The following is a 21194-nucleotide window of genomic DNA, read 5'->3' as shown; positions in this document are numbered from 1 at the left end:
GGCTTTCAATAAATATTTTTTGAATGAATGACATTAAGGATATTCTTGGAGCAAGATATTTATGCACATTTACATATGAAGAAGCAGTAAAAGAGAAGAAAAGCACTTAATCCATCTGATGACTGAGTACGTTCATTTGCAAATTTGAAACAAGAATTTCAAAACCTGCAGTCAAAGCTATAACATGTACTCCTGCTAGTCTGCTTCTGATACTAAGATGTATTTTGGGGGTCCAGCTACTCTGATACCCTTTTCTTTGTGAATAGCAATTCAGTAGGTGCCCAGGCAGCCCCACTCCCCAGTGGTGAGCTACATCCAGAAACATTTATAACCCATCATTGTGCAGACATCCTGTCTGCTATGAGATGTCCTTTTCTGTCTCCATTTCAGGCCCCAGCGAATGAATTAATCCTTGAGTCTCAAATGCATAACACAGTGCCTGGCACAAGATGAGGTCGAGTAATATCTAGAAATAAATTATTCAATGATAATAAAAGAAAAGATCCTTCCTTACAGTAAATCAAATTCTACCACATTATGACTTATACCCATTTAACCATAAATTATTCAGTTCAGTTCAGTCACTCAGTCAAGTCTGACTCCTTGCAACCCCATGGACTGCAGCACGCCAGTCCTCCCTGTCCATCACCAACTCCCAGGGCTTCCTCAAACTCATGTCCATCAAGTCGGTGATGCCATCCAACCATCTCATCCTCTGTCATCCTCTTCTCCTTCACCTTCAATCTTTCCCAGCACCAGGGTTTTTCCAGTGAGTCAGTTCTTTGCATCATGTGGCCAAACTATTGGAGTTTCAGCTTCAACATCAGTTCTTCCAATGAATATTCAGGACTGATTTCCTTTAGGATGGACTGGTTGGATCTCCCTGCTGTCCAAGGGACTCTCAAGAGTCTTCTCCAACACCACAGTTCAAAAGCATCAATTCTTTGGTGCTCAGCTTTCTTTATAGACCAACTCTCACATCCATACATGAGTACTGGAAAAAAACATAGCTTTGACTAGACGGACCTTTATTGGCAAAGTAATGTCTCTGCCTTTAAATATGCTATCTAGGTTGGTCATAACGTTTCTTCCAGCATAGTTATTTAATCTTTATTATTCTGTGTAAAGTACAATAGTAGATATTATAGGGCACAAACACACAAGACATAAAACCTAACAAAGTAAGATACAGAGATGGAAATCAAATATCTTTAATCTTGAATGCCAACTCCAAAACACTTATGAGTCTTTTTTTTATGAGCTTTGAGAAGGTTTCTAAGACTGCAGGTATGCTCTAGGGGAAAGACTATATAATTACTAGCAACTACCCTGAGTATGAAAGGGGGATAAATGGTCATACACATGTTATATTTGCCACTTCTGTGTACCGGGAGATCCAACCAGTCCATCCTAAAGGAGATCCGTCCTGAATGTTTACTGGAAGGAGTGATGTTGAAGCCAAAACTCCAATACTTTGGCCACCTGATACAAAGAGCTGACTTACTGGAAAAGACCCTGATGGTGGGAAAGATTGAAGGCAGAAGGAGACGGGTATGACAGAGGATAAAATGGTTGGATGGCATCACTGACTCAATGGACATGAGTTTGGGTAAAATCTGGGAGTTGGTGATGGACAGGGAGTCCTGGTGTGCTGCAGTCCATGTGGTCACAAAGATTTGGACACGAGCGACTGAACTGAACTGTAAAAGGGATAAAGTGAATGAGCTTTCTTAAAAATGAGTGTGTTTGAAGGGAGTGTTCTGTACTACTTTCTAGCTGTGTGTCTTTGAGGAGATTACCTAAAGTGACAGTTTCTTTGTCTGCAAATAGTGAGGCCATTAAGTTTTCTACAGGATTCCAAGGACCAAAAACAAATAAGCAAAAAGACACACAGCAATGCTTTATGAAATCTAAACCAGAAATGAAAGAAATGCCACTTAAACTGATGCACAGAGTAATAATATAAAGAAGTAAACAAACAATGATTTCTAGGCAGCAAACATTCTAGGAATTTGGATAGTGAACCACCGTCCAATTTATTATTTCAAAGAGAAGAAATAACATATGTAATAAAATGTAGAGATGGAGAGATACACAATATTTTAAATCTGGTTTTTCTTGACACAATGTCTAGGAATGTTAGGCCCTAGAGGTATTTCATTAATTTTTTTCCTAATAAGTCTGAGATAACTGTGACTGTCGACATAACACAGAAAATATAAACCTCAGAAAGTATGAACTTACTTTATCCATTTAATCTCCCAAAGATATAACAAATGATTTATTGATAGCTCCTAAATTAAAATTAAAAAATGGAAAATATTTCAATAATATGAATGAGATCATATCTATGACAAAAAATATAAGAAAAGAATCCACCTGCAATGAGGGAGACCTGGGTTCAATCCCTGGGTTGGGGAGATCCCCTGCAGAAGGGAGTGGCTCTGGCCTGGAGAATTCCATGGACTGTACAGTCCATGGAGTCACAAAGGGTCAGACATGACTGAACGACTTTCACTTCACATTTTATTATATCACAGCTGTATTCTGATAGGTACCTTATGCAAAATCAGGAAGCACAATAAATGTTTCTAGAATATGTTGAAAAGGCAATCGAAAGCATATTTTTCGATTTAGATCTAGAAAAATGACTATATTTTAAGAGTATGGAGCTTAGGATACAGTCATATTTTAAACTCACTTTTTCCTATGCCTTTATATAACTGTCAAGTTTCACATCTATCCTAATATTATATTATTTCATGCCTGCATTTGTACTATTAATGGAATAGTTTTAAAAAGATACAACCATCAATGCCAATATATAGGTGATGAATTCATTACGTTTTAACTTCAGTTCTGGATCTAAAATTAGCAGAAGAATCAAAATCTCAGATTAAGGGGTTTATTTTTCTAAACAAGTTCAAGGCAAGGCTATTCAAAGTGCTTGTCTGCTATGTGATGAGGAGCCTGAACTGGGTTGAAAATCAACATACTGCTTCCTTTATCAAAAATGTCTTGCTATTTAAAAAAGCAATTTTACCAAACTAAACAATGCACTCAGGGCCATAGTTAATCTACACCAAGTGTAGACTATGAATAAAGGGTTCCTCGAATGGCAGCAGGTCCATGGATCACATTTGAGCAGCACTGGTCCAGGGAAACTTAAAACTAGATTGATTCTCTGAATTCTGACGTATAGAATCACTAGCCTAAATTAGTTTGAGTGTTCTGCAACAGTCCCAACCCTTTGGCACCAGGGACTGGTTTCACGGAAGACACTTTTCCTACAGATGGAATTGGGGGGTGGGGGGTGATTCAGGGGGTAAAGCAAGTGATGGCAGCAACTGATGAACCTTCACTCACTAGCCTGCCACTGACTTCCTGCTGTGTGGCTTGCTTCCCAACAGGTTGAGGACCAACTGGTTGGGGATCCCTGCTCTTGAGTCAACCACTTCATTTTACTGTCCTGTTTTTACTACACTTGGTAATATGACTTGACAAAGTCCATCTGTATGGATGCAAGAGTTGGACTGTGAAGAAAGCTGAGCACCAAAGAATTGATGTTTTTGAACTGTGGTGTTGGAGAAGACTCTTGAGAGTCCCTTGGACTGCAAGGAGATCCAACCAGTCCATCCTAAGGGAGATCAGTCCTGGGTGTTCATTGGAGGGACTGATGTTGAAGCTGAAACTCCAATAGTTTGGCTACCTAATGGGAAGAGCTGGCTTATTTGAAAAGACCTTGATGCTGGGAAAGATTGAAGTCAGGAGGAGAAGGGGACGACAGAGGATGGGATGGCTGGATGGCATCACCGACTCGATGGACGTGAGATGGTGATGGACAGGGAGGCCTGGCATGCTGCGATTCATGGGGTCACAAACAGTCGGACACGACTGAGTGACTGAACTGAACTGAGATGGTAGAATTCAGGAAGACGTGCTGGTGTACTGATTCTGAGCCTAGGCCTTAGGAGTCATCCTTTGTTTCCATTTGGGCGTTTCCCTCATGCATCAGATGGTAAAAACATCGGCTTGCAATGCAGGAGACCCAGGTTCGATCCCTGGGTGGGGAAGATCCCATGGAGAAGGAAATGGCAACCCACTCCAGTACTCTTGCTCGGAAAATTCCATGGATGGGGGAGCCTACTGGACACGACTTCACTTTTACTTTTGATTTTGTTTCTATTCAGCCATCTCTGCTTCTGCTACTTCCTGAAGAAACACGTGTACTGGGTAGCCTGTTAGGCTACCAAGGCTGAGAGACAGATACAGATGCAACCTGAACTTAGGGGGTAAACACCATACAAGCTTAGTCTATGTATGTCAAGATACATCTAACCCCAGACACACAAACGAAAATAAATAATTTTTGTTTTAAGCCACTGAGTTTTGGGTCAGTTATTACACAGATTATTCTGCAAATAGCTATTTAATATCTATACAGAAGGAAACTTTTAAGAGTCAAAGTGGAGGAGGGCTGCTGAGATGAACAGTGTTGGAAAGGATATACTCACAGTGTGAGTAGAAAAAATCTTAATGACTATGTTTATGGGTAGCTCATTCAACAGATTCTAAAAATTCCTGATTTCACAAGTTCTGAGGATCCCCGTCAGGGCTCTGATATAAGGAAGGACCATTCTTCCCTATTTTCTTCCCCGGTGAGTATAGCAAGAAACAAAACAGAATGTAATGCACAAAGACCAGAAATCTGTTAATAAGAGAATGTTTTGAACTGAAATATAATAGGCCTCAACCACTTACTAAAGAAAAAATTTCAGCTAATAATAGACATATATAAAGTTACAGTCATTTTCAGTTTGCTTCCTTAAAATAGCCACTCTAAATCAGATTCAACTGACTTACTACTGTTCTTTGTATTTTTCTTTCAAGTTCTAACTTAAATGGATCCCATGTCCAAAATGGATAGCTGGACTCAACAGCTGAGAGAGACAACTGCATTAATTTATGTAGCTTCTTTAAATAGACTGAACAACAGGACTGCTTACAGAAACTGCTTTCATAATTATTATTTAGAGTGTGATATTATAATAACATATACTTTCTGTAGCACTAAGAATGGAATAGATTTTACCCCTCCAATTTCCTAAGTCAATTTCCAAAATAGATGGTTCCAATTACTCTACAAGTAAAGAAAAATATGACCTTAAGATTTTTTAAAATGTGAAACAATATTTTATCTAGGTTTTTGTTTTTATAATGTTTTAAGCTAAAATTTAGTGTATATATCTGAACCTTATCAAGTATTTAGGTAAATTTAGGTCTGTACAAACACACTAAATTAACAGGCCATTTTTGTTAAAGTTTCCTATATACTATTCAATACTATTTGGGTAATAGCTATATAAAAATGTAAAAACTGTTTTTATTTCTTCAAAGGTTTATTTGTTTGTACTTCCAGTTAGTCAAAAATGAAAACTATGGAACAACTATTGCCCAAAGGAATAAAACGTAAGTAAATAAATAAAACCTTTGATTTAGCAACCAGAGCAAACTACAGCAGTTCACTTAATAAAGTGGCTTCAGCCATTCTGGGGTGTTCCCCAGGGTGAAATGTTCCAGTTTGTATAGCTTTGTATATAATTAAAAATCTGCCGCAACTATGATCTTGAATATCTTCTGGAATAAAGTATAGTTAAATAACCAAAATCTCAAGTAAATAACAGCTGCAAGTAAGCAACAAAAATGTCTTCAGAGCAGTGTTTTATTTACATCTTTCTGAACTACAAACTTCGTTCTAATGCATTTCAAACAGAATCCTGTCTTTTCAGGAAGCTCTTGATCTCAACATATCCAATCATCCTTTTTCAATTAAGGCAAAGTTTCTTTCATCTAACTCAACTCGCCTAAGATAGATATATAATAGTTCTAGAAATGCTCCTACCTCTTGGGTAATATTTAAGAAGTGTTGAATTTGAGTACAAGGGGAAAAAGATGACACTAACTATTCTTTAATCAATAGTTCAATTTTTTTAAAAAACAAAAAAGCACACTACTGATTCATTCTTGGTAAATTTCACAATTTCTCCTAATGTCTAGTCTTAATATTATGCAAAGACAATTCACTGGTAAGAAATGTTACCTGTCTTTTCCTTGAAACACATTATGTAGCCATAGACCAGAGATTATATAAAATGATCTAGAGATGTGCTAAACAGACACTCAGAATTTCTTTTTCAACAATGAATGAGTATACCCACCACGGACATTCAAATGAAATTTTATATGTTGGCTAAATGCCTATTACAACTTATATATTTAATGCAGAAATCCTCTTTGAAATGATTTTCCTATTATATCTAATAGTCATATTCAGAGTAAAATTACCACCCTGGCCATGATTTATACAAATATTGCTAACCTAAGAAAAAAAGATTGTATAAACTTGTGACAAGTGTTAATATTATCTCAAAGGTACCTTCAACGATCTTTGCTTTTGACAACCTCATAAACTGGAACACATGTATGATACTATAACGTTAACTAAGGCTATGAGGAATAAAAATTACTTGAGTAAAGAGATACTTTCCACTATGATTCTTGTGAACAAAAAGTTTTCACAAAATACAGAATTTGATATTTAGTATCAGGGAACTTTCCTCTTGGGGTATAAATTTTGATGATAAAAATAGCTAAATCAAAAGAATATTTTTGGGGTTTATGGACACCTTATCTTTGACAAAGGAGGCAAGAATACACAATGGAGTAAAGACAATCTCTTTAACAAGTGGTGTTGGGAAAACTGGTCAACCACTTGTAAAAGAATGAAACTAGATCACTTTCTAACACCGCACACAAAAATAAACTCAAAATGGATTAAAGATCTAAATGTAAGACCAGAAACTATAAAACTCCTAGAGGAGAACATAGGCAAAACACTCTCTGACATAAATCACAGCAGGATCCTCTATGATCCACCTCCCAGAATATTGGAAATAAAAGCAAAAATAAACAAATGGGATCTAATTAAAATTAAAAGCTTCTGTACAACAAAGGAAACTATAAGCAAGGTGAAAAGACAGCCTTCAGAATGGGAGAAAATAATAGCAAATGAAGCAACTGACAAACAACTAATCTCAAAAATATACAAGCAACTTATGCAGCTCAACTCCAGAAAAATAAACGACCCAATCAAAAAATGGGCCAAAGAACTAAATAGACATTTCCCCAAAGAAGACATATGGATGGCTAATAAACACATGAAAAGATGCTCAACATCACTCATTATTAGAGAAATGCAAATCAAGATCACAATGAGGTACCACTTCACACCAGTCAGAATGGCTGCGATCCAAAAGTCTGCAAGCAATAAATGCTGGAGAGGGTGTGGAGAAGAGGGAACCCTCTTACACTGTTGGTGGGAATGCAAACTAGTACAGCCACTATGGAGAACAGTGTGGAGATTCCTTAAAAAATTGCAAATAGAACTGCCTTATGACCCAGCAATCCCACTGCTGGGCATACACACCGAGGAAACCAGAATAGAAAGAGACACATGTACCCCAATGTTCATCACAGCACTGTTTATAATAGCCAGGACATAGAAACAACCTAGATGTCCATCAGCAGATGAATGGATAAGAAAGCTGTGGTACATATACACAATGGAGTATTACTCAGCCATTAAAAAGAATACATTTGAATCAGTTCTAATGAGATGGATGAAACTGGAGCCGATTATACAGAGTGAAGTAAGCCAGAAAGAAAAACACCAATACAGTATGCTGCTGCTGCTGCTGCTGCTAAGTTGCTCCAGTCGTGTCCGACTCTGTGCCATGCCATAGACAGCAGCCCACCAGGCTCCACTGTCCCCGGGATTCTCCAGGCAAGAACACTGGAATGGGTTGCCATTCCTTCTCCAATGCATGAAAGTGAAAAATGAAAGTGAAGTCGCTCAGTCGTGCCCGACTCTTAGCGACCCCATGGACTGCAGCCTACCAGGCTCTTCCATCCATGGGATTTTCCAGGCAAGAGTACTGGAGTGGGTTGCCATTGCCTTCTCCGACCAATACAGTATACTAACACATATATATGGAATTTAGAAAGATGGTAATGATGACCCTGTATGCAAGACAGCAAAAGAGACACAGATGTGTAGAGTGGACTTTTGGACTCTGAGGGAGAGGGAGAGGGTGGGATGATCTGGGAGAATGGCATTGAAACATGTATACTATCATGTAAGAAACGAATCGCCAGTCTATGTTCGATGCAGGATGCTTGGGGCTGGTGCACAGGGATGATCTGGAGGGATGATGTGGGGTGGGAGGTGGGGGGGCGTCCATCTTTGGGAAATCATGTACACTGTGGTGGATTCATGTCAATGTATGCCAAAACCAATACAGTATTGTAAAGTAAAATAAAGTAAAAATAAAAATTAAAAAAAAAGAATAGTTTCAAGTACTTGCTTTAGGAATACATTTGAACATGATAATATGATACAAAGACAAAAGAAACAACATTTTTGTTCATTACCTATTATGCTGCTATTGTATCCATATTTCAAATGTAGAACAAATTGGTCAGAGAATATGAATTTTCTTCAAAGAACCGCAGGAAGTCTCCTGGATTGCATACAAATAACGGATACTTAATCAATGTCTCTCAGAGAACGCAATGGCACCCCACTCCAGTACTTTTGCCTGGAAAATCCCATGGACGGAGGAGCCTGGTAGGCTGCAGTCCATGGGGTCGCTGAGAGTTGGACACGACTCAGTGACTTCACTTTAACTTTTCACTTTCCTGCATTGGAGAAGGAAATGGCAACACACTCCATTGTTCTTGCCTGGAGAATCCCAGGGACGGGGGAGCCTGGTGGGCTGCCATCTATGGGATTGCACAGAGTCGGACAAGACTGAAGCGACTTAGCAGTAGCAGCAATCAGTGTCTCTAATGTTTGCTAATATTGTCAAAACAATGAGAAATACACATAAGACCTCTGTCAAAAATGTGCATCAGTTCAGTTCAGTTCAGTTCATTCGCTCAGCCGTGTCCGATTCTTTGCGACCCCATGAATCGCAGCATGCCAGGCCTCCCTGTCCATCACCAACTCCCAGAGTTCACTCAGACTCACGTCCGTTGAGTCAGCAATGCGATCCAGCCATCTCATCCTCTGTCGTCCCCTTCTCCTCCCGCCCCAAATCCCTCCCAGCATCAGAGTCTTTTCCAATGAGTCAACTCTTTGCATGAGGTGGCCAAAGTACTGGAGTTTCAGCTTTGGCATCATTCCTTCCAATGTGCATACAAATTACCAATTTGCAAACATAAGTATCAAATCTGTGTAATCTCTACTGAAGAACTGATCTCAAGGATTTGCAAGTAGAATATGGAACACATCCTCAGTCAAGTATCGTAATATGATTGATGCTTAAAAATAAGCCCACAAACCAATGCTAGGTGTGCTTCTTAGGAGTCAACAAGATATCAACACTAAAACTCTTGTTTAAAATATAAATAAATTTATGCACAGAAGTAAAAACCTCAAAGTGGCGAACTGAATCTCAGTACATGGGCAGTGCATGCCCTTAAGACTTATGTCAAACTGTCTACATTTTATTATATATTGTAATTACCAAATAGATAAAACGGACAGAGTACTTCTGAATCTGGATCAGACAATTTAGAGCAAGAATTGATAACACCATTACAGAATATGTGGAAATAGTAAAAACTCCACGTCCACATTGAACCCAGGTCCAGCCAGCAAGATGTTGACCCGATGATGTAAGGTGTAAGTCCATGGTGTTTATATTTTTGTAAAATGTACTTGGATTTTTTTGATAATCCAGAAGAAATGGCTGAAATAAAACCACAGGGAATGTAACAGATAAATATTTAACCGCCACCAGTCCCCCAGCTCAAATTCGTTTACGGTTGTTTCTCCTTGGACGTTAACACTGAGATAACTGTGGTGTTGGAGAAGATGCTTGAGAGCCCATGGGACTGCAAGGAGATCCAACCAATCCATTCTGAAGGGGATCAGCCCTGGGATTTCTTTGGAAGGAATGATGCTAAAACTGAAACTCCAGTATTTGGCCACCTCATGCGAAGAGCTGACTCATTGGAAAAGACTCTGATGCTGGGAGGGATTGGGGGCAGGAGGAGAAGGGGACGACAGAGGATGAGATGGCTGGATGGCATCACTGACTCGATGGACGTGAGTCTGAGTGAACTCCGGGAGTTGGTGATGGACAGGGAGGCCTGGCATGCTGCAATTCATGGGGTCGCAAAGAGTCGGACACAACTGAGCGACTGAACTGAACTGAAGGTTATGGGTGCAGACAGTCTTTATCTGGGAGGGTATTCCAGGAGGCACAAGTGAGAATTGGTTATACTCAGACAAGGAAGGGAGAAAATCTAGTGAACACATCATTGCCATGGACCACTGCAGTTCACACCCTCTGAGGAAGTCTGAGGAACATACTTCAGAATTGCCCCCACCAAAAGATGGAGAATCTGGGGCATTTATCCACCAAATCCCATGAGCTGGAGCCACAGCAGTATGTTCAGAAGGACAAGCGTCACAAAATCACAGCTTTTGTTTATTCAGCAGTGTGTGCAAGCCTGCTAAATTGCTTCAGTTGTGTCTGACTCTTTGTGATCCTGTGGACTGTAGTCCGCCAGTCCGCTCTGTCCAAGGAATTCTCCAGGCAAGAATACTGGAGTGGGTTGCTATGTCCTCCTTCAGGGAATCTTCCCAGCCTAGGGACTGAACTCACTTGTTTCTAAAGCACTGATAAACTTTCCCAGCCACTGAGCAGCAAAGGTAAAGACTTTCAGAATCTTCCCTCCTCATCTTTCTCTTTTCCTTGAATCATTATCAGTCTGTCATTTCCCACATGGACTCTCTAGAGTGGCTTTCAAGTGTCCTTTGCATTTTTGTCCCCAAAGTCAGTAGCAGAGGTGGGAAAACTAGGACAGAGAGAGCTGTGTTCCAGTTGCTCCTGACTCAGGGGCTGTGGCTGCCACATTGTTCTCTCCTGACCTCTACCCGCTAGTCACTGTGTTAGGAAAGGTTGGTCTCAGCCCATGGAGTGGCATTGCATACGTGATTCTCTGCAGTTTCTCTTAAGACTAGGCTTTCTTTGCGTTCTTGCCTTCCTGTTTTGCTCCTAACCTATGCCAACCTGAAAGGAAGTCTGCTCCTTGGGTATATTCAAAGTATCAGAGACTTAATTGTTTTCTGAAAGTCTCAGAAGTAAGGTTCTTACACTTCAAGACGCATGGGTGAGTGTAGACAAAAAGTAGTAGATCAATTTAAAATATCTATCCCTTTAATATTTTATAAAGTTATATAATACTATATACAGTTTATAAATATATATATATATACACATATTGAGAATGTGATAAAAGTTTCTTGCTGATTCTTTTTAACTAATGAGGTGCACCATCAAAATGATTTGCTCTGAGAGATTGCATCTGTTGTTTCATGGCCAGAGGGCCAATGCTGCTAAGTTGCTTCAGTCGTGACTGACTCTGTGTGACCCCATAGATGGCAGCCCACCAGGCTCCCCCGTCCCTGGGATTCTCCAGGCAAGAACACTGGAGTGGGTTGCCATTTCCTTCTCCACTGCATGAAAGTGAAAAGTGAAAGTGAAGTTGCTCAGTTGTGTCCGACTCTTAGCGACCCCATGGACTGCAGCCCACCAGACTCCTCTGTCCATGGGATTTTCCAGACAAAAGTACTGGAGTGGGGTGCCATTGCCTTCTCCAAGAGGGCCAATAACCACTGTCAAACAGCAGGTTTTTCAAGGGAACTTTTAGAAGGCTGCAATCAATTGTCCTGAGGAGACACCTAGGTTTGCAAACCTCATGGCCTCGTGGTTATACTCTTCAGTCCAAATGACTCTGGGCATTCACCCTGAGTGTTGATTTGCTTAGCTCTGTAAACTGCATTGAGGGTTTGGTTTTTTAAAAAAGGCCTTTAAAGAAGGTATGTGGAATGAAGCTCTCTTTACTATTCCATCTAACACATGACCTTCCACAATAATAATTCCAAGTCATAATTTATGGGAAAAACCATACTCTTGGCATCCATCTCAACAATTTGGTTGCCTATTAACTAGACTTAATTTGCAACCCTTTCAATAATGGTGAATGGATTGTCTTTTCATCTGTTCCATCTGCTCAATAATTCTGAAAGCACCTTACAAGCAGACGCTTGTTGTCTATTTCCTTTAACCTGTCTACTTCCTTTAACAGCTCACAGACTGCTTTGGTTCAAAACGACAGTGAATAAGTTGTTGAAATAAAGAACTATGAATGGATTTATTTTCAACTCTTAAAGGTTACTTCTTGGGATTTTTAAACAGGCTAATGACAGACTCTTGCTACTACCGTGGGAAGCCTAAAGTGCAGAATGAAGAGAGTAGGGATGGTTCTAAAAGCACAACAGCACCCAGTTTGAGTCAATTAGCAGTTAAAATTAATCTGCATGTCATCTTCAGGGCATATACATCCCATTCTCCTTGACTTTTCTGGGTTGTTAAGTATTGCTTCTACTCATTGAGGGAAAGATAACTTTGGTAGAGTGTTTTTCTATTTATAGGACAAATTCAAGTTATCCATTAAGCCCACACCAAAATCCTATGGAAAAGAGATCATTGCCATCATCCCCATTTTATATAAGAGGATAATGAGGCTCAGAGAAATAGATGCTTTGTCCAAGGACATTCAGAGAACGTGACAAACCCAATGAGCATAAGCCCTGCTTTCTTTACTTCAAAGAAAATAAAGGCTTTCTATCTTACTGTGTATCCAACCCAGTTTGTGAGTGTGTGTGTGTGACTGTCTACTACCCGAGACACAGAATACTGTTGCTTTATAAAAGGAGAGAATAACATAACTTGATTAAATTTTTGATACTAGTTTTTTTTTTAATGCTTGTGTTTTGATGTTTTTTGGTCACAGAGGAAGAATGAGTTGATACTTTCAAAGAAAAGAGCTTGCAGCCTTGTTTGTAAGAAGTGATTCACTGAGAGCCTATTTTATTATAAGATAAATTCCTTTTCTTTTACTGAGGTATCTTATATCTAGGATGATCTCAGATATTTTAGATGAAGAATTCAATATCATAAAGAAATGATCTACTTAAGACTATAAAAAAGAACATAGAGACCTGAGGCTAACTCCTAGATAAATTGGCTACATATCCATCCCAACAAACACAAAGTGTACCTCCTACCTGAAATTGTCATTGCTTGTTTATTCAGGCTGGTTTACTGCAAATTCAGGATTTTATGATCCTCCTTGATTTAAATTTTTCTACAAAGACATAATCTGAGAGTTCAACTTTAATATCAGCAACCATGATTTCAGTGGGGATCCACTCTTTGATGTCAATCTAATGTCAGTATATTTCGTGTTGTGTAAGCAGTAATTTATGAGTTATCCTTGGAACATTTGGTCTAGTGTCACTTAGCCACAGGCATGAAGGGCCCACCACAATTCTACATTCCAGATGAAACATACTACAGTAAGAACATGAAATCAAACCATGTCTTTGCTCAAGATTAATAGTAATTTAAGTTATTTTGAAGAAAAATAAGGAAATACAGAAAAATAAGCCTGAAAAACAATTTAGTTAGGGTTGCCACAGATCTTTCTGTTTCACTTCATGTACAGTTTGTAAAGAAAAAGGAAAATCAGTGAGCTGATCTTTTTTCCCTTCAGCATCTGAATTTGGGTCTCTTATTTGGAAAGCCAGGGTATGTGGTTTCTCTGATCGGTTCACGTCCTTTGGAGGGTTCCAAAGAGAGACTGTTCATGCTCTACGAATAAGCAGCACTGACATACTTTACCAACATATGAGTAAAGAAAAGCATATCAGCAGTTAAATGCATTTTATGAGCTGAGCAAAACAGAATATTCTTAAGTGGAATGGAAATGACAACAGAATAGAGGATAGGGCTGGGAGCTTCATGTCTCTCAAAACAGAGAAAGAGCCCAGGGGGACAGTAATACCTCCAAACCATTCTGATAATAAGGAGGGAGATTCTCTGAGCCTGACATCATTTAGATGGCCTAAGAAAGAAGTCTTCTTGTAGCTAAACTGCTAAATTTAATTTATCTGGGAAAAATAGGTGAGCTGATTTCTCTTTTATTTGCTTTTTTTTTTTTTTTAATTGAAGCTTTTGTTTGTCAGACTTTCTCATTTTCATGGTTGGAATACAATTAAATTCTATAGACAGATGGGCTTCAGCTGTGCTAATTACCATGGTGATCAATTAACTCAGTTGCTGTTTAGAACAGAGAAAGCTACATAAACAACAACCTAGAAATTTTCTCTAAGACAGTTGTAGAAAGCTATCAACCATATAACTCATAAAATATCCAAATGGCCATGTTGTTGTGGTACAATGGGCTTCTTTATTTATTTGAGATCTTTACCATATACCTCTGTCCTAGCAGGGAGCATGCATCCAGTCAATCTGGCCCAAAAGGTCATGATAAATGAAGTGACCTGCTACACAGCTAGCTTTGGGGGTGGCATGGCTGTTGACTGGAGGCATCTTCAGATCTCTCCTACTGGGACTGCATGCATGTGCTGGGGAGTTAGATGTTTCATGTGTCAGAGTGAATATTTGTGGACAATGCAGAAACTGGCTACTTTCAGAACAGTTTGCACTATATTATCCACGTATGTGTATAGCATCAAGACATTTAAAAAATTAAACTATAATATTAACTAATTATATGCATCCACATTAAAAGCACTTACAAGGACATTTGGAAATTCCTAATGCAGCCGCTACACATTTCCTAATGAAATATCTCTACAGGCTAGAGAGTAACAAAGACTGACAGGCAATACACGTCAAAATATTGAAAGAATCTTCACTAACTCTAAAGCAGAGGAAGAAAAGGATCTATGAAGATGTCACCCCAGGAACTGAATTGGCTTTTCCTCATGATAAAGACTGACTGTTAGCTCAACCAGTCAGGCTCTGTACAGAAACAAACATGGACATTCATTGTGTTTGTTTGTGTGGATGCCTTTGTGAATGATAGGGCTGGGGAGAAAGCTAGACTATTATTCCTTCCCTGCACCAGTCCTAACATCCTACTGTATCCTTCCATTAATACCATCTACAAGGGGAAACAATGGACAGCAAAATGCATGTGTGTTAGAGGAGAAAAAAGTCAAGTGTATGCTATGATACTCCTGGAGAAGGAAAGGGAAACTCACTTCAGTATTCTTGCCTGGAAAATTTCATGGATGGAGCAGCCTCACAGGCTACAGTCCATGGGGTCGCAAAGAGTCAGACATGACTGAGTGACTTCACTTTCTTTTCACTTTCATGCTATGACACATTGAGCAAACCATTATTCCTCCAAAGTCAGCTGGATAAAATTTAACTATGGCTGTGACCAAGTCATGTTTCAAGGTGAATTCAGGAGCAATTTCACCAGTGAGCTTTCTACATATTCCTACTCACCCCTTGTACCCCTCACCCAAACAAGTAACCTTTGTCTTCTCTGAGCAAGCACAGCATTTTATTCATACATCTATTACAACTTCTAATACATTCTGTTATATAAAATGATCCAAAGTGCATGAGTCTTATCTGGCCTACTAGCTACCTTGTTCTTTGGAGAAAAGTGAGTCCTATTCATTTTTGTCCTCAAAGCCCCAAGTCCACTGACACGCTCATAGAATGTAGTCATTAAATATTTACTATGAGAAATTATTAACATGTTTCTGAGCTCATCTTCAAATGGCGGAAAACTAAACAAATCTATAACTTTCTAAACACGTATTTTTTGTAACTAATTGGACTGAGTCAAGACACTTCCATGGTTTCCAATTAGGACTAACTGTAGAGGAAGGACAAAACAGAAAAGTATAGAAATTACAGCTATTAAAGTGTATTTGAACTTATAAATAGATCCCAATGGTATTTCTAAACTACAGTGACATTGTTTTTGAGATAAGTTGATTACAAGTTACTGTAAAAGAATAAACAATAAGAACAGTTTGAATAATTTTCCACAATCACAGCTGAAATCAACACATAAGACCCTATTTGTCATTATCATTACATTTTGTTTTACATGATTATTCTCACAGCAGAAACAGGAAAATGAAACATTCCTTGTCTAAGGTACACTGAAATTTAAGAAAAGTAAGTGTGTGTGCTCAGTTGTATCTGACTCTTCACAGCACCATGAATTGTAGCTCACCAGGCTCCCCTGTCCATGGAATTTTCCGGGCAAGAATATTGAAGTGGGTTGCCATGTTCTTCTCTAGGGGATATTCTCAACCCAGGAATGGAACCCATATCTCCTGCATTGGCAGACAGATTCTTTACCACTGGGCCACCTGGGAAGTCCCAAGACAAGTAACTATCAACCCACAAAGTTGCATTTATAAATTGTTTTTATCCTGTTTTTAACTTATTATACTAACTTTATTTCATCTATACACAATCACAAAATATAAGTAATCTTCAAACCTTCAATAAACAAGGTGGGCATCCCATAGATCAGAATATTTTTTCATATTCTTAACACATTGAAAGGGACCATAAAGTACAAAATTGTGGCAGCAAATTTTCTTAAAAATGAAAATATACACATGTATATATAGACTTGGAAAGCATATGTATTGAAAACACTAAAAGTTAACAAGAGATTATATTACCTTCAATGCATCTCTTTATATGATAAAATGTTAAAATGTTATGCTATAAAATAAAGTAATAGATAAAGGCATGATAAAGTATTCCCTGTTGGAAAGTGACATCATCTTTACTACATTCTCAAAATAATTGAAAACATGGTCTCACTGAGTGTGTGTTTGCTCTCTCTCTCCAAGCATGTGCATGTGTGTGTACTACGTGTGCAAATGCATGTGTCGGTCTTCCGTTCATACTCTTGATTTTTCTTACAATAAAGAAAAACCACTAGCTGAGTTCCCAGCAGGTTGAGACATACTAATTTCTCAGAGTTTCTTCAGTTATATATCTGTTCATATATTTAAGAGGTCTTGTGGTCTTTAGGTTTCAAAAATGGGTAATGTAAGACTTTTTATTAGGGAAAACCTCCAAACAAACTAATAAAAGCTTGACCTTCCATCAGAGCAGCATTTTAATGTATCTATTAAATGATTTGCTTCCTGAAGAAATCAATGATATTCATTACTGTCAGTTCAGGCACAATATTGTATTGCAAACAGGAAAATGGGAAAATTAGTTGTTTAACCTATGAAAACAGTGGGAAACTCAGTTGCTCAGCCTATGAATACAGCTTTAAAAATTCTGTATCTTCCCTCAAATGGCATTGAAAATCTCAAGTGATGATATAACTGTTTTAATAAGTCTCAGTTATACTGTATTTTAAAAGTAACACCAGGCATATATTTAAAGGAAACAAAATATAACAAGCTAATATATTTGCTTAATGCAACTTAATTATTACATATACTACATAATAACACTCATGTTGCTGTTATTGTTTCAGACAGAAAACATTTATTTTGCTCTGTAAAGCAAGAGATGGTACTTTAAACATCAACTCACTATACTAAGTGGAACCATTAATCATCTGGATTTTTGCTACATTATGTTTTTTAAAAGAAGCAAATTACAAAACGTACTATTATAGATTTACTTCAAAAAATAATTTTGGGGTTATTTACTGGGTAGTATGAAATGAGTGTCATCTTTTCTATTTTATGGGTATTTAGGCTATACAATGAGAACTGATTTTCTGATTGATAGCCCTAAGACCTTGCAGGAGTCTCACTTATCAAAGAAAGATTCAATTATGTTCCTACATTGTACTTACCAGGGAAGAAAAGTAAGGGACTATACTTCACAAAATTTCCTAAAGAAAAGTTGCAATAACCTTCAGTTACCAAGATAAACACACCTAGATAATTCAGAGCTCCCATTTCCAAGTGATCTGTGCAATAAGGATTATAGATTTTAAAATATTTTACATTTATGAGTATTTTTATATATTCCAGATTATTCCCCAGTTTATTACATAATTAGAAGAGGTTTTTAACTAAAATTTTGAGGCAAGAAAATTATACATATAATATTTGAATCACCAGTAATACTGAGTAAAATGAAAAAAAAAAATCAAAGAATATACAAACTGAAGTACTAAACAGGAGGTTGCATTTATCTTTTCAGATTCTAGACTATTTGGCAACTGAGGTTTAAGATCTGAATGAGTGACTGGACCACAGAATCTGAAGGCTCCGTGCCAATCCTGACATCCTGTGATCTATAGAATGATGACAGTTAATTGGCCAGACCTTGAGTCTCTTTGTTTTCCACTGTGTGTTCTCAGTAAAAGGTAAAAAAGTACATAAATTCAAAATGTCACCAAAGGTAAAGAATTACAAAAGATAATAAAAAGATAATAAAAGATACGACATAAAATTTAATGACATTCAGTATCAAGGCAGGGTAACATGAAAAAAGATATTGGCTGATTTTGACGTGAATTCTGAATACTTGTTTTGCTTAAAAAAAAAGACTTATTCTGTGAAAATAATTTTATTCACTGCTTAAAAAAAAAGTCCTAGTATTACCTTCGTGACTTATCAATATTTTAAGAACCACGGTTCAAAGCTGGTTGGGTAGGGGGAAAGGAATATGGAATGTGAGCCCTACTAACTTTTCATCTTGCTCCTTAGCAGAGTAATTTGCATATGAACATGTCTCACATTATGTGTGTGTGTGTACTTAGTAGCTCAGTCGTGTCTGACTCTGTAACACCATGGACTGTAGCCCACGAGGCTCCTCCGTCCATGGGGATTCTCCAGGCAAGAATACTAGAGTGGGTTGCCATGCCCTCCTCTAGGAGATCTTCCCAACCTAGGGACTGAAACCAGGTCTCCCACTTTGTAGGCAGATTCTTTGCCTTCTGACCCACCAGGGAAAACCATGAATGCTGGAGTGGGTAGCCTATCCCTTCTCTAGGGGATCTTCATTACAGTTGTTCCCAAACTTAGGAGAAACCATTACTGATCTCTGATGGGCTTATCTGGACACTAAGAACCACAGAAGACATTTATTAACTTATTATTATTTGGCCAAAGTGCCATCCATCTCCATAAAGAGTGAAAGATAATTCTAAATAATTCATGATTTTCTACAAGAACATTATGACACTAGGTTTTTTCCCCTAAAATTCTGTAAAGTCCTCCTTGTCATGAGGTGCTGCCTTTCCAGCTAAAGGCTCTTAAGTCAGGCAGGCTTCTTGGCCTTGTTCTCCCTGCTAGCCTACTCCCACATGACCAACTTGTCATTGTCATAAACTCAGCTCTTTCAGGAAGCCTTCCATGCCCAATAGTCCTATCCATATTCTGCATTTGTTCTACAGATACTACTAATATCTCCCACATTCTGCCAGATTCTGTGGTATTTTTAACTCCCAATGTGTAGGTATATGTGTGTATGTCCTTTAAGAACGCAGCTTGTATTTAACGTTATTTATGTGCACCCCCAAAACTTTGCACGTTTTCCACACACAGTAGGCATTCGGCCAACATTCTAAATGTAAATGAATGTGAGCATGAGACCTTAGGATGATTAGAGCAATGAGTGCAGATATAGTCTTCCATCTGAGACAGACACATGAAAACAGAACCCCTCTCCAAATTCTTCAGACTGATATAAAGCATTTCTCTAAGTAACAGTGCAGGTCTTCTGACAAGACTTGAAATAAGGAGAGGGGATGAGGCAGATGATGTCAACTATCTTTTGGCTCATAAAAAAGTACACTTGGGAAGACCAAGCTAGGAAGATATGACCTCTTTACAGTGGAAACACACAGTGAAACACAAAGAAAAACAACTGGCACTCTAGGCTTTCTACCTGATCTCCATTGCCTTGAAGGACCATGTTACCCCTGCCTTTGGGCCTGGAGCCCGGCATGGAGTAAGCCTGTGCCCTCAGGTCAGAGTGTGAAGCAGTATGGCATTTACCCTGCCTTTTCCTATAGAAAGAAGAAAGAAAGAAAAGAAAGAAAGAAAGAAAGAGAAGTGGCTCAGTTGTGTCTGACTCTTTGCAACCCCATGGGCTGTAGCCCACCAGGCTCCTCCATCTATGGGATTCTCCAGGCAAGAATACTGGAGTGGGTTGCCATTTCCTTCTGCAGGGGATCTTCCCAACCCAGGGATCGAACCCAGGTGTCCCGTGTTATAGGCAGGTGCTTTACCGTCTGAGCCACCAGAGAAGTTCTTTCCTATAGAACTGATGTCAAATTGGTCTCCTCTAGGTTCACCTCACTGATCTGTTCAAATCAATGACATTTCTAACCAGTCTCTCGTTTTAGAGAACTTCTGTATTTTCCACACAATTCTGCTCCCACATCCAACGGGTAAACACATTCTACTAAGGAAACACTATAATTATGCACTGTCTCCTACATTTTCATATTTCAGCAACAGCTCCCTCTTTGAGCCATTGAGAAAACCTCTAGCTGACTCTCCTGCCAAATTATATCTTTGATTTGTTGTGAGAAAACTCTTGCTTAAATCAATTAATAAAACAAGTAAACATCACAAAGACCTGCTTCAAATCCTTTCCATTTCCTTTCTTTTCTCTTTTTTCCCCATCTTTTTTGGAGTGGGGTTGGGGAGGGGAGGATTCTTGTTTATTGATAATGCTTAAATTCGTTGGGTTCATATATGGCTCTTTATAAATTGGCTACAATGAATTTTTTCCAGCTTCACAGACTGCCATTCAAATTCACGGACACTTTTCTCCTATTACATTTGATGTATCACATTTCTCTGGAAAGAACAGACCTTGTTATGAATCGTTGCTTTTATGCATACAGTTCTTTTTGTCTAGAGTGACTCTCCCCACTTTTCACGTGGGAAATACTCATCCTTCAACATCCACCTGTCTCCTCTTTAGAGAGACATCCTCTGTTCCACTGAATCCCTCAGTATGCTGAACACGTCTGAAAGTACTGACCTCCAGAATTGTGATTTAGTCATTTCCCATCAGTCCACCCGTAGAATATGAGATCCTCAAGGAAAGGCACCATGTCCCATCCATCATTTTTTATACCAACCACTTAGCCTGATACTTGCCGTGTAGGAAACAAGTACTCATTGTTTGGGGGTTAAGTAAAAGTACAGAATACAATTCTTAAATGAACAGATTGCTAATATGTTGTTTAGGGAAAGCTGAAAAAATCTTTTTCAGACT

The 21194-nt window shown here is 38.5% G+C and overlaps 1 protein-coding gene across 2 annotated transcripts in view; it reads right to left on the bottom strand.

Annotated features, from left to right (window-relative positions):
- PDGFD (platelet derived growth factor D) overlaps positions 1-21194 on the bottom strand; it is a 280131-nt gene that overhangs the window by 127226 nt on the left and 131711 nt on the right. The window lies entirely within an intron of this gene.

Source organism: Capricornis sumatraensis, chromosome 16, assembly GCF_032405125.1.
Source record: "Capricornis sumatraensis isolate serow.1 chromosome 16, serow.2, whole genome shotgun sequence".
Classification (NCBI taxonomy): Eukaryota; Metazoa; Chordata; class Mammalia; order Artiodactyla; family Bovidae; genus Capricornis; species Capricornis sumatraensis.
Note: the sequence above shows the minus strand (reverse complement) of the source record. Positions and strands in the feature narration are given on the sequence as shown.